At 53.1% G+C, this 14550-nt stretch overlaps 1 protein-coding gene across 1 annotated transcript in view; it reads left to right on the forward strand.

Moving 5' to 3' along the window:
- Window positions 1-1202: 1202 nt before the first annotated feature.
- Window positions 1203-14550, forward strand: part of TPST2 (tyrosylprotein sulfotransferase 2) — a 65203-nt gene continuing 51855 nt past the window's right edge. The window contains exon 1 of the mRNA XM_075534314.1: window positions 1203-1252. The gene's annotated coding sequence lies outside the window, so the exon portion shown is untranslated. The remainder of the gene's footprint in view (window positions 1253-14550) is intronic.

Consider the following 14550-nt stretch of genomic DNA (forward strand, 5'->3'; position numbering starts at 1 on the left):
ACTATACGTTGGTTCATTGATTCATTCCTGTACCGCCAGGGATTTGGGGTACTTCCATCTAACGGTTATTGTGAACAGTGCTAAGATGAACACGGATGGGCAGAGGCTGTCAATGTGTGTGGGAACCGACAGCCTCATCTTTCTCAGGAAAGATGTTTTAACTTCTGCTATGCCTAAGGTCACCCATGAGCCAGGGTTGGTCAACTCTCAACAACATGGCAAAAGGCCAGAAACAAGTGCCTGTGTTGCTACAAACCCGGCTGTTCCCTCTGCGGGTTCTGGAACCATCAACCCAGAAGGAGCAGTTCAGTTTAAGATGAGAGGTTTTTTTGTGTTTGGACCTTGATATCTAAACTTTTGAGTTTGGACTTCATTGAGGGGCCCATCAAAGTCATGGCCACTCACAGAGGCGCTGGAGGGAGGGGTGCACCTGGGCTCTCCGCAGCCAGAAGGGCTCCTCAAACCTTCTGGGCGTTGCCTGTTCTGACTTCGGGAGTTTCCTCCTAGCTGCTGAATTTAAAAGGCGGTGCCCGTGCCCTAACCCCAGCAGGGTGACTCGGCGAAACTCCTGGGGCAGTGGGGAGGGAAAGCATCATCCCAATGAGCTGCCTGGCTGTGGGCCTCAGCCTGTGCAGCGCTCCCCAGGGGGCCATAACACCCACTTGGGGGGGGAGGGATCACCGAAAGAGATGAAACAGAGCGTCCCTGGGGTGTTGAATGCAACCCTGAGGCTCTGACACTGTTTTTCAATTTAAAAAAAAGTTTTAAATGAAAAGTTTTGTTTGTTTGATTTTTAGGCAGATCATGCAAGAGAAGGAAGCCCCGCCGCCGATACAGAAAAACAGGCGTCCCCGCCGCATTTCTAAGTTGACACCTGTCACTGTGGCTTTTCGGGGGGCGTCTCTGCTCCCCGACCCTTCTTCTGGGCCTTCATGACCCCTCACGACTTGTGGTCACACAGGGAAACTAAAGCAAGTCCTTGAGGGTCCCACAGTTCAGGGGCTGTCCCTGCCTCCCACCCCCCTCCCAAAGCGCCCCACCCGCCCACCCCAGGCAGGGGAAACCGGCTGGAAGCGTTTTGAATGGTCGTAGCCGGGCCATGGGCGGAGCCTAGCTGTGGGCACGCCCCCAGATGACGTCAGGGCGCTGCGGCCCCACCCCCGCGCGGGCTCCTCCCCCTTCCCCGGTTGGGGCGGCTTGGGCGCCGGGAGTCGCTGCTGGCGCGCGCGGCCGCCTCGCCGCGCCTGGCACGGTAGGTGGCCTGGGGCGGCGCGGGGGACTCGGGCTGTAGCCGGGGGTGCCGGGGCTGGGCCTGGGGCGCCACAGAGCCTCCACCTTGGCAACTTGCTCCCGGGCCCAGCGCGGGCGGACAGGCGGGCAGGCGGTTGGTTCGGGGACCGGCACCCCGCACCCGCCCGGGCACCCCGACCGCGCGCTGTCCGCGGGGTGCGGCCAGAACCGGGCCTGTCCGACCGCGCTGCCCGCTCGGACCCTGAGCCGAGGAGGCGCCCCACGCCGGCATGTGTGTGCAGGGGGAGTGGGGGACCACGGGGACGGGTGTCCCTGCCCTCGGACCCCCGACCCCTCCCCGGCGCGTTGTGACCCCCAGGTGGGCGCCCAGACACGCGAGGGGCCGCGTGGAAGTTAACTTTGCCGGCGCCGTGGAGTTTGGAGGCACGGAAAGTGGAGGCTTGGGGGGGCGGAAATTGCTGGCTGCAGAGGGGGCGGAGCCAAGCGCACGGTGGGGGGCCACCCCAGGTGAACTGGGGGGGTCACCGCGAGGAAGAGGGGGGGATTTGATCACTGTGGCCGTACCCTCAGTCCCTCCCTGCCCCCGCAGCTTCCTCCCTGCTGTGTGAACCCGCGGTGGGAGGTGCCTTGTGAACCAGGGGTGGAGTGGCAGCAGGGCAGAGGGGGACAGGGTCGCCCAGGTGGGCGCCCGACCTGGCAAAGTCATTATTCCTGTCCAGTGGGCAGAGACTCCAGGCTGGCTTTCCCACCCAAAGCCTGCGCCCTTAGGAGGGGGAGAAGGGGCGGGGCATGAGAATCACCCATTTCCAGGCCAGTAATTATAAGGTACTTCCTTGTGTCGCCACGCTCCTTTCTTCTTTACATTGACCAACCTGAGGCTGGGATAGATCATGTGCCAGTCTTGGTCCCCACCGCTGGGAAGGAGTAGCAGAGTTGAAATGTGCCATCCGGCCTCCTGCCTTCATGTCCTGTGCCATGTAGGGGTGTGTGTGGGGTTAGAACTCTTAGGCATCCTACAGAAGCCTCGTGGGACAATGCTTCCTTCTGGTGGGTCCTTCCTGCTTTGAACCCCACAGGGGGAATGCACCCTTTCCCTGTCAGAACTATCCACCCTTGAGTCTGATTCATGGACGGGACTGTGAACGCCCCTCCCCACCCCATCTCATCCCAGCTCCCAACACATTCATTTCATGGCCTGTGATCGGAAGAATCCCAGGGACACAGTATGTTACCATAAAGCTTGGCAGTTCTGCTGGGCCCGGGAGCAAGTAGCCAAGGTGGAGGCTCTGTGGCGCCCCAAGCCCAGCCCCGGCACCCCCGGTACAAAGATAGGCGATCTGATTCCTCTAGGCGATCTGATTCCTCGTGGATTCACAAGCTTGGAAACCCTAGGCCACAGCTCTCCTCTGCCCTGTGAGTTGAAGTCAGCCTGTGGCAACTGACTCTTGTTCGGGATTGATGGTAGCTAGGTTCGCAACCCCTAAAGGGCCCGTGATGACTAGAACTCTTGCAGAGTTCCTAGGCCAAAGTCTTCAAGGGAGCCCATCCCCATTCTCCCTCCAAGCTGTTGGTGGTTTGAACTTCCAACCACATGGTTAGGACAGCTGAACACTTGAATTGTCCATTGCCCCTGCAGCGCTGCCTTTGATGGCCTCACGGCCATTACATCAATATTGACTAATGGTGCTTCGATAGGACAGGGTGGAATTGCCCCTCTGAGTTTCTAAGACTGTAACTCATAAGGGGAGTAGAAAGCCTCCTCTTTCTCCCTCGGAGCAGCTGGCGTGTTTGAACTGCCAACCTTATAGATAGCCGTCCAACTGGTAACCACTACGCCACCAGGGCTCCTTTGATGGACTAGCATGCCAAAAGTCTGAGGGCAGGCCTCTGGATTGCAGGTGACCCACTGGTTTATTAGCAGTGTGGCCCGGCCTAGGCATCCCCCTTCTCTCCTGGCCTCAGTTTCCATGACTATAAGATTGGGTTTGTGGCACTGCCCTCCAAGGGTGTCTGTGCCGTGCGTGAATCATGTCACTATGTTGGGTTCCAGTTGGGCTATTATTAATGTGTCCTTATGCCATCTTATTTTTAAAATCTTATATAACTTTGTATAATGGGTTTAGGGAACTATAAGTCACATACCCTGTAATCTGCCCTTTGAAAGTATCCAATTTGTTGTATTCACAGCACTGCACCATCCTCGCCACTGCCTAATTTAACACATTTTCATCACCCCTAAAGGAAACCTGGGACCAATTAGCAGTCACTCCCCATCCTGGCAGCTACCGAGCTGCTCCCTGCCGCTGTGGGTTTGCCCATGCAGGACTCATCATGTTCAAGTGTGCGTTTCCCACACTGGCCTTTGGTGACTGATGGCTGTCATCTACAATGGTGCTTTCAAGACCTAGCCAAACGACTTGGCTGCACGGATCAGTACTCATTCTCTTTTCTTTGTCACGGAGTCATCTTCTAGCGTATGGCTTCACAGCCTTGGTGGCTCAGTGGGTTAGGTGTCCAGCTGCTAACCACAAAGGCCTGCAGTTGGAAGCCACCAGCTGCTTCTTCGGAGAAAGGTGAGGCTGTGTGCTCCCATGAGGATTTAGAGTTCCCAGACAGCTGGCAGTGGATTTAGTGGGTATGGCTATAGCATATTTTGGCATTGGTGATTAGCATTGGGCTGCCAACCATAGGGTCAATAGTTGGAAACCACTAGGAGCTCTCTGGGAGAAAGACGAGGCTTTCTACTCCTGTAAAGAGTTTAAGTCTCAGAAACCCACAGAGGTACGTTCTACCCTGTCCTCAGACTTAGGGAGTATACCCAGGAGTACAGTTGCTGAGTCCTGTGGTAACTTTAAAGGAGACCTGGTGGCATAATGGGTTAAGTGTTGGCTTGCTATTCATGTGGTCAGTGGTTCAAATCCACCAGCTGCTCCATGGGGGAAAGGCGAGGCTGTCTAGTAAAGAGTGACAATGTCGGAAACCCTATTAAAAATCCCCAAAAGCTCCGTGCCTGAAAGTCGATTCTGCCTCAGAGCAACCCTATAGGACAGGATAAGATTGCCCCTGTGGGCTTCCCAGAGTCGAACTCTTTATTTTACTGTAACTCTTTAATGGGAGGAGAAAGCTTCCTTTTTCTTCCACAGAGAAGCTTGTGGTTTTGAACTGCTGGCCTCGTAGTTAGCCCAATGCATCACCACTGCACCACTAAAACTCCTGGGGAAACTCCATGGGGCAGTTCTACTCTCATCTAATCGCACCCTGCCCGACCCGCCCACTGGACCCAGATTGTCACGTAGCTCCTCCCCTGGGTGGCCATTGGAGGTGGGAGGACCTTTTAGATTAACATGTTGTTTTCTATTCCCCTCAAAACCATTTTATTGGGAACGAATACAGATAAACCATTCCATAGTTCAGTCACATCAAGCAGTACTGTTCGATTGCTACCACAGTCCGTTTCCAAGCATTCTCTTCCTTCCTGAACTCCTTGATATCAGCTGCTCTTCCCCTCCCCTCGCCTCCATCCCCCCAGGACCCCTTATTCTTTGTGCTGTCTCTATAAGTTCATCAGTCCTGGGCTTCATATACCGAAAAACAGAAAACACGTAACAAAAATTCAAGAGGGAGTCCCCCAGTGACAAGATACCTCAGAATTAAACCCTAATATGAAAAAGAACAAAAGCAAAAAAAATGAACAGAAAATGTTGAAAACCAGATCAAGCCCAATGTGTGTGTCGGGGGTGGGGTGGGGGGAATCAACTGCCAAGGTTTTAACTGTTCAGGTCAGGTTTATCATTTTGAGCTATCATCATCTCTCCAATCCTTCCATTATGCATAAAGGGACATCGCCAGAGGCTTATTTCCTATGTAGATCCCACAAATGCATGTTGGACTCCCGCTGTCAAACATACCCTCCTGAAAACCAGATTCTCACCGTTTAGCCTCTGATACTATTCCGTCTGCGACTTCGGAGGATATGATTCCCAACCCTTTGCTGTGCTTCTTCCATGTGGACTTAGTCGACATCTCACGCTAGATGGCTGCTTGTTTGGAAACATGCTATTTTATCTGACAGTTTTAAACCCAAACCTGCTTCCGCCGAGTTGATTCTGACTCATAGCGACCTTCTGTAAGGTGTCCACCACTGTCTTTTCCCAACAGTTTTATTGGCACACAGTGCAATAGTACAGTCACATCAAGAAGTGGTGGACCTAGAGGCATCACCACAGCCAGTTTTAGAACATTTTCTTCATGCTATCCTCAGTGTTATTAGCTCCTCGTTTTCCGAGACTGTCAGTTTTTATGGGAGCCAGGTCAAGCCCCAGACATTTCAGGGGAGGATTGCAGAGGGCAGTGCCATGCGCCCTGGGGGTGTCGGGCCCCTGGTGTGGGCATAGGGATAGCTTCTGCGGTCTGACCTGACTTCCAACCTGCTTTTGCCCAGAAACAGGTGGTGGCCAATGAGTGGGCAGTCTTAGCCCTACCTTCCAGCATGGCTGGGCTGTGGGGGGAGGCTTTGGGGTTCAAATGTTCTTGGGAATTGAAGGCATTTCCAGGGGTGAGTCTCCCCTGCCTCATCACTGTACAATCATCGTAAATGAGAGGGGGGTGGCGTCAAAATGCACATAGAAACATGCGATGAAAAGATACGTGAATGTTTTCCATGAACATTTTAAATCCCTCTGGTATATTGGCAGGAGAAAGATGAAGTTACAGTCTGAGAACCCCACAGGGGCACCTCTGCCCTGTCCTATAGATTCACGGTGAGCCGGAATGGCAGTGAGTGAGTGGCGTGTTGGTGGTGATGTTGCTGTGTGCTGGCGAGTTGGTCCCCTCTCCAGCAAACCCCACGTGGGGCAGATGCAGTGCCGTATACGGTACAGAAGCAGATCACCAGGTCTTGCTTCCTCTGATCATCTGGGCAGCTCTGTACCACCAGCCATTTGGTCAGCAGCCAGCCACACCACCAGGGCATCTTTCTCCTGCCATCAAGGCCATTGCAACTCACAGTGACCCTATGGGACAGAGCTGGACTGCCCCTGTGGGTTTCTGAGACAGGATCGTCAGGAGCAGACAGCCTCCTCTTTCTCTGCAGGAGTGACTGGTGGGCTTAAACTACTGACCTTGCAGTTAGCAACCAGAGACACTATGGTACCTTTGAACCACCCTGGCCCCATCTTAATACCCAAGACATAGCAAACCCTCCACACTGGCAAACTGTCATTAGAAACGTTGCTGTTGGTTGCCGCTTGGTCGGAATTATGCAGTCCTGCGGTATCTTCTTTCTAGTGCTTGTGGGTGAGTGCCTTGCGTGGGGGCGTTGGGCGCTGCTGTGCCTTCCAGGCTCGGGGGCGCCCTGCTGCCGTCTCCTCAGGCAGGGTTCTATTTTGATCTGTGGCATTCTCATGCCTCACTTTCTGAATTCTTATCACCCTAAACTGTCTGATGGAGCTGGCCCTCCTCGGAGGACCCTGGGGATATTCGAACACACTCTGTGTGGGCTCCGGTATCTGCTCCACACACTGGCCGCCTGGGTGGGGGGGTATGATAAATATTAAGAAGAAACAAGTGCCCCTGGCCCCTGTGGTCAAACCCACTCTAGCTCAGACAGAACAAGCAGGGGCCTCAATTCCCCATCTCACGCGCACGCGCACACACCTCCCACCCTCATGAGCAGCTTAGAGACAGCGAAGGCCCAGCTCCCATTCCGTATTGCGGTGTCACAGGGCCAGGCATTCTCTGGGCCTCTGTTTTCCCACCTGTTGACTGGGCCCGAACCATGCTCACTGCTGTCCAGCCCATTCTGACTCATAGCGAGGCGCCTTGTTAGTGGAGTGAGTTACAAGCAGGGCTGCTAGCCACAGGTCAGCAGTTAGGAATGACCAGCTGCTCCTTGGGAGAAAGATGAGGCTTTCAACCCCCATAAGGAAGTGCAATCTCGGAAATCCACCAGGCCAGTCCTACCCTGTCCTCTCGGGCGCTGTGAGATGAGTGGGTGGGTTGGAGACTTGTCATTTAATGGTGTGTTCGACTCTCAATGTGGTGTTTTGCTCTGATCCCGTGGGATTTTTAAAAAGTGACCCATGTGCAAACCTTTTTAGCAGGATGGTTGCTTTTCTTGGAAGTCAGGCGCTCCATGGGGCAGCTGCAGTGGCCTGGTGCTGGGTCTTGCTTGGATGGCCTGGGCGGTCCTGGCTGCTGCCTCTCCCCTGCTCCGCTATCAGATGTGTACAGGTCCTCGGGCCTCGGAGGGCACCCTGGGCCAGCCCGGATGTTCTGTGGCTTGAAAAACAAAGTAAACACATTAAAAAAAGAATGTGGACACTGTGATAAAGGTCACTAAGTCATGACCAGTTCATGGGGAAATTGTCCAAGGGGAAGCAGCTTGGCTGGATAAGCTTTAATGCGCCCACCAAAAAAGCTTCAATTAAATAGTATGTCAGAAATACGAGGCAGAAAGGCCTTGCAGTCTCAAAATTCAGCCCTTGCTACCCCTGTGGGGCACAGTTCTCTGACTTACGGGGATGCTGTGGTCGAAATAGAATCGGTGGCAACTGGTGGTGACTAGGTCCCAGTTTCTAGCTTCAAAGCTTGGGTGAGGGTCCTCCGAGGCCAGGCGCAGAGACTGTGTTCTTTTACCCAGGGCTTCCTGCTGACTCCACCGGGAAAATACCACCGAGAAGAAACTAGACGCAGCAGCTCATTCCCTGTAACTGAGGGGCCATCGGTAAAGATTGTCGTGAGGTGTAGTAAAGCCGACCCTGAGTACCGAAAAGGAAACACCGCCCATCCTTTGCCACTGTCACCCTCACTGCTCTGTTTGACCCCACTGTGCTCATCCGCGGAGTCCTGGTGGTGGTGTGGTTCCATGTTGGGCTGCTAACCTCAAGGTCAGGTGTTCGAAACCACCAGCCTCTCTGCAGGAGGCCTTTCTACTCCCATGGAGAGTTAGTGCTCAAAACCCCACAGGGCAGCTCTACACCGTGCAGTAGGGTTGCTATGAGTCGGAATCCCTCCTGTGGCCCAGCAATTAGAGAGGTTCATGCCAGGTCATCTCATCAGGGGGCTTTCTCTTTTTTTGCCGTCCCTTGTCTTTGCCAAGCAAGATGTCCTTCTCCAGGGACTGCTCCTCCCGAGCACATGTCCAGGCACCAGGAAATTTGTTAGTGCTGTTGTACAATTTAATATGCCTTGGTGATGCCCCAGTTAAGCCCTGGACTGTTAACCTCAAGGTCGACGGTTCGAACCCACTAACCAGTCCTCGGAAGACAGATGAGGCAGCCTCCCTGCTGTAAAGATGTCAAAGAACCCCTGGAGAGCAGGTCTCCTCTCTCCTGGACAGTCGCTATGAGTCAGAATTGACTCACTGGCCACGGGTCTGGCTTAGTACAAAATACAGGCCGCCTGGTCATATAGCGGTTAAAGCACCCACCTTCTAACCAAAAGGTTGAGGGTTCGAGCTCACCAGGCTGCTCTGGGGGAGAAAGCAGAGGCAGGCTGCTTCCATAAAGATGTGTACCCTCAGGAGCCTTGTGAGGACAGTTCTCTGGCCTGGACAGCCTCGCCCAGACAGCACTCAGTTTGGGCCGGAGTAATCTCCACGTGTACTCTGTTGACCGCAGGACACTGTTAGGAAACACTGTTTTCAAAACCTGAAAATAAAAAGCATTTTTCCACCCTAAACCTTACTCAAGAGGATCTGAAAATAAGTTTCACTACTAGAAGGCTCTTCCTGAATTTCTATGCACGGAGAGTTGGCAAGGCCTGAGTGGCTGGACCCACATCCAGTTCAAAGGGCGGCCTTGGGAGCAGGCAGTAACCTGACACTGGCAACTGGACCAAGGAGGCCAGAGACCACTGGGGGGCTTGGCTCAGAATATTTTAAATGAAAACTGCTTGCCTCAGAAAACCCTCCTGCCTGTTCCTGCCCCAGCCCTTTCTAATCCTCAGGTATTTACAAGTCTGTCAGCATGTTGAAGTGGTCTGGTGGCTAGTGGCTTGCATGCTGGGTTGCGAACCACAGGCCAGCAGTTCAAACCCACCAGGTTCTGCGAGCGAGAAGGACGAGGCTCTCTGCTCCTTCTGAAAACCTGAATTGCCTGTGCATTAAGGAAACTTGAAAACAAAACAAAAACACCTCACTGCCCTCAAGCCGATTCCGATTCATAGAGACCCTGTCGGACAAAGTAGAACCACCTCTGGGTTCCCAGACTGACTCTTTACAGGGGCAGACAGCCTCATCTTTCCCCCACACAGTGGCTGGTGGACTTGAACTGCTGACCCTGCGGTAAGCAGCCCAACCCGTAACCACCGCGCCACCAGGGCTTCTTTGTTGAGATCTTTGTGCCCCAGCTCACCAGTGTCCATGTGTACAGTCCAGTGCTGCAGATGTCCTTCAGCTTGGGCAGCCGTACCACACGAGGGGAGGTCGTCGGAAAGACCTATCAGTAGGGTTCAGTGCCACGGGGAAGTCACTGAGTCTTGCAGCTGGAGTTCCCGTTCCTCCATGCCACCAGCATATGCCAAACAAGACCTGTCCGACACACATGTCTCTGCCATCACTTGGTGGGGGAGGGGCTGCAGACAAATTCTCTCGGCAACTGTTCCTCTGAGTCTCAGGAGGGAACCTTCAAGGCACAAAGTTGACCAAAGCAATGCCTTCCAAGGGGGCCTTGCTCAGAAGCTTCTGGTGCCTGCTTGGGGAGACTCCCCAGGGGACAGGTTTTTAGAAGGACACAGGATGGTCATGGGGCTTGCTAGGAAGAGGTTTAATGAAATGGAAAACCAGGTTGGTCAGGAAAAGGCAAGCCTGCTCAATCCTCGCCTTCCTGAAGAGATCACTGAAGATGTAGGCACGACAGTGACTGGGGTCTTAAAGGCTGAAGCAGCCATGTAAGCGACACGCCAACTAAGTCCTCATGCAAGAAGCACACCACCCTGTGCCATCCAAAGATGAGAAAGAACAAAATCCAAATGTGATGGAGGGAAAGGTAGCAGAGCTCAAGTTGTGAACACCCAATTTGTAGAAGGCTATGGAGGGCGTTGGGAGCCCCAAGTCCATCTGCAGAGTACGTATCCGGATTAAACCTCCGGCCGATCCCCTGTGACCACACTTGAGGGAAGTGAATCGCCTTCCTATCAGAGAGATTGTTGTAGACTTGATAATGGGTGGATGGAGCTATACGGTATCATCAGGTACCTGGTCAGCTGATCTCCCTCTTGACCTATCCCGGATTTGTTCTAGGTTTAAATATTCTTCGTTAGAGGTTTTCTCTCTGGCTTATTCTAATGTTGCTGGTGGTTTTTCCTTATTATTATTATTGTTTTTGTTTTGTTTTATGTTTTGGTGTGCTTCCAAGTATATGAGGCACAGAAAGAGCAGGATATAGACAATAATTGATGAAATAGGTTATCGGGAGGTGGAAGGGAACTGGGGAACAAATCATGCATATGGGAGGGGGGATGCACCGGAACTGATGTGGTGGTTTGTCTGCAACGCTTGCAAATATGACTGAGCTCTGGAAGTATATGACATGTGAATTGCATCTCAAGAAAACTATGCGGGGGGGGGGGGGAAAGGCCGAGCAAGTTGTACAAAGGAATCCCGCCCTCCCTTCCCCCTCCCATCATGACACCAGTGCTTGAGGACCGCAAGCCCTGTCGTACAAGCACGTCCTCGGAAAACCTCCCGCCTCCACCCTCCAGCCCTGATCCTGCCACAGCACACTTCAGCACGAATAGGGCCCTTGGAGGACGCCCACACGGCTGCTTTGACGCCCTGTCCATTGGGCGCGACATTCTTTCAGGAAGGAAACCGCCTGTCTGTCCCCTGCCGTCGCGCTGATTCCCACTCATAGTGCCCCTACAAGACAGGTACAACCGCCCCTGTGGCTTTCTGAGACTGCAAATCTTTATGGGAGTCAAAAGCCTTGCCTTTCTTCCGAGGGGCAGTTGGATTTGAACCACCGACCTTGTGGGTAGCCCATTGCTACCCCACTGCGCCACCTTCAAGATGGGTTAGAAAGACGGAGACGCAGCCTTCAGAAGGGTAGAGAGCCAGATGGAGGCTACGTCGAGAAGCAGTCACTTTGCATTTGGGGTATTTTTGTTTACTAAAGGTTACTGACTCGACGGCAACCATGAAGATTGCCAGGATTTCGCTGCCATTCTGTTTGACTTACTCTCAAAAGTCTCTGCCTTCTAAACATCCTCTCTAACTGTACCGGTTGGTCTGCTGGCCCACACATGGATCTTGAAAGGTACCGTGTTTTTCAAGGCAGGTATTCATTACTGGCTACGCCAACCCCTCGTTTGGTTTTCAGACTTCAGGGAGTGTCTTTGGCAAGCGCTCTGAAGATGATCTCAGGGCGATGATCTTGATTGTGCTGCAGCCTCAGCATCTCTCGGAAGTCGGGAATCCACTGCCGAGCTTCTCACGAACCTGGCACCCTGGTGGCAAAGCGGTTTTTGCATCACACTGCTAGCTGCGAGATCAGCAGTTCAAAACCCCCAGCTGCTCTGAGGGAGAGAAAGGAGGCTTTCTACTCCTGCAAAGAGGGACCGTCGGGGAAACCCACCGGGACAATTGTACCCTGTCCTAGAGAGTGACTGTGAGTCAGAGTTCACTTGATGGCAGCGAGGTTTGTTTTGTTTGGTTTTGGTATTTTACCTTTCTAGCATCTAATATTTGTGGCAATCTCTACACAGAACGCACAGGTCTAATTCACGATTCTAAGGGCTTCTAAAGGCAGTTAACAAGTATTGCAAGGGAGAAATGCTCAGGAGTTCTTGCAGGCCTGCTAATAAATCACCAAAGGGGTAGGTACACCACTCTGCTGGAAGCGTCAACCGAAGTCACTCAGCTCCACTTCTGTGGGTCAGCAGGTCCGACTTATGCCCAGAGACGCCCCACGCTGGATGCCAGGCCCCTGAAACAAACGCGCTCAGCTTTGTCTCTGTTCCGTGCTCTGGCTCCTGGTTCTGCCACTGCTGCCGCGGCCCCTCTGATGCCATAGCTGTCATCTGAATCCGGGAGATTCATGACACAGGCATCTGGGATCCAGAGGACAAGCCTCACTCCTGGTTCTTGCTGGTAATGAGATCCCTCCCGCCGCTCAGAGGGCTCAGTTTACTCTCAGCAGGAGAAGGTCACAGTCACTCACAGGCGAAGTCGTACGTTCCCCGACCTTACCAAACCCGTGTGGGGAACGGTGGCTTGGTGGGGGTTAGAGATGGGTTAGTAGAGCCGGAGTAAATCATGCACTCTTGCTGCCGAGCCCACCAGCTTCTCTGAAGGCAAAAGACGAGGCCGTGTGCTCCTGTGAAGATGGACGGGAAGCCCAAGGGGCAGTTCTGCCTGCCCTGGACGGTTGCTATGTATTGAAGCCAACTTGACCGTGGGTGGGTGGGAGATGGCCGCCATGCTGACTCCTGAGAAGGGTTTGGGGACTGGGATGAAGTCCCAGCTCTGCACCTTCTAGGGGTTGTGTTGTGAGACACAGGGGTCTGTGATTGCCTGTCACTGGTGGCCGAGTGGTTATGCACTGGCCTGCTAACTTCGAGGTCCACGGCTGGAAACCACCAGCCGCTGCTCGGGAGAAAGAGAGCTGGCCACTCCCACCAAGAGTTCGTCTCAGAAACCCACTGGGGCAGTTCTACTCGGTCGTACAGGGTCACTCTGAGTTGGAATTGAATCGATAGCAGTGAGGTTTTGGGGGTTTTTTGTTTTTACTTTAGAGTTTTAGCCAAAGACGGGAATGAGGTTGATTTGAGAAACTCTACGTTTACTTCTGAAAGTGTGAAACGAGTGGAAACAGTGGGGTTTGCTCCTTCCAAATGGCTTCAAAGGTTCAGCAAAAATCAAGCGAGTTGTATGTGCCAGCCCCCACCGCACCCCACCAAAAAAACGGGTTTTTGCCATGATCCAGGAAGTGAGCATGCTTTGTGATGACCGTAGGACCCCAAACCGTGTGACAGAAGCAGCAGGCATCCCCGGAACCACTGATGGTTACATTTCTCCAGGTGCTATCAGACTCTGAGTCGGCTACATAAGCTTGCTTGCCTTCTTCAGGAGTTAGGACACCTCTATTGATCAGCATTGAGAGGAATTTTTACTGGAGGGGATGGGGTGGGGCTAGATGACTGTTACAGTGTGGATAAAAAAACAAAAACAATCACAAATGATGTTCTAGTTCCGGTACTTGATTATCAACAGGCAAACTCACTGTTCATTGTACCCACCCCTTCCCTGCCAAACACACACACAGACATCATGAGTTGTACCAGTAAGAATGTAGGGGAGGTTTAACAGGAGATTGGCGGTATGAGATACTGGGATGGAGAGAAAGAGGGAGAGAGAAAATTGGACCAGTGGTCAGCAGGGGTCAAGAAGTCGCAACATGATGGAGGGCCAGGCCCCACACCATAGCTTTGACCCTGAGTGAGCCATCGTGGAAGGACCCCTAGTGGTGCAGGAGGTGGAACATGGCGCTGATAACCTCAAGGTCGGAGGTTCAACCCACCAGCTGCTTCTCAGGAGAAAGATGAGGCTGTCTGCTGCTGTAAAGACCGACAGCCTCAGAAACCCTAGGGAGCCATTCTACTCTGTCCTGTAGGGTCACTGGGAATTGAATAGACTTGGTGGCAGACACAGGTGGAGGGGACCCCGTGTGGCCAGCCTGGACTATTAAATCACAAGCGTGGAAGCGGGCTTCCTGTTTCAAGTGCCCTCCACCCTCTGGCTTCTGGGAGAAAGTCTCCTCTTGGTACTTACCTCCAAGCCCCTTGTTGTTCTAGGAAGAGCAGGTCCCCGGAATCCCCCCAATGCCCCCCCCCCCATGCTGGCAGCCTTAAGCCCACCTCCAGCCCTCCCACACCACATGGTTCCCTCTGCATTTCTTTTACAATTTCTCTCTAATCAGGGCACCTTTGATTTTATTTTTTCCAATTACACAGTGGGTTGTAGTTTCCTTTGGAACTGTATTTTTAAATTCTTGAATCCATTTACAGAAGAGATTGAGTACGTCAGAGTAAGCCCTGGCGGTATAGTGCTTATATGTTGGGCTGCTAACTGCATAGTCAGCAGTTCAAAACCACCAGCCACACCCTGGGAGAAAGAAGGGGGCTTTCTACTCCTGCAAAGAATTACAGTCCCAGAAACCCGCAGGGGGTGGGAAGGGTTAGACCCTGTGTTATAGGGTTGCTATGAATGGGCATCAACTCAGGGGCAGTGAGCTTGGTTTTTTTGTTGGGGAGAGGGGCCTTTGCAGAGGCGTCCTGGTGTTGCCATGGGTTGATCACTGG

Source organism: Tenrec ecaudatus, chromosome 16, assembly GCF_050624435.1.
Source record: "Tenrec ecaudatus isolate mTenEca1 chromosome 16, mTenEca1.hap1, whole genome shotgun sequence".
Taxonomy (NCBI): domain Eukaryota; kingdom Metazoa; phylum Chordata; class Mammalia; order Afrosoricida; family Tenrecidae; genus Tenrec; species Tenrec ecaudatus.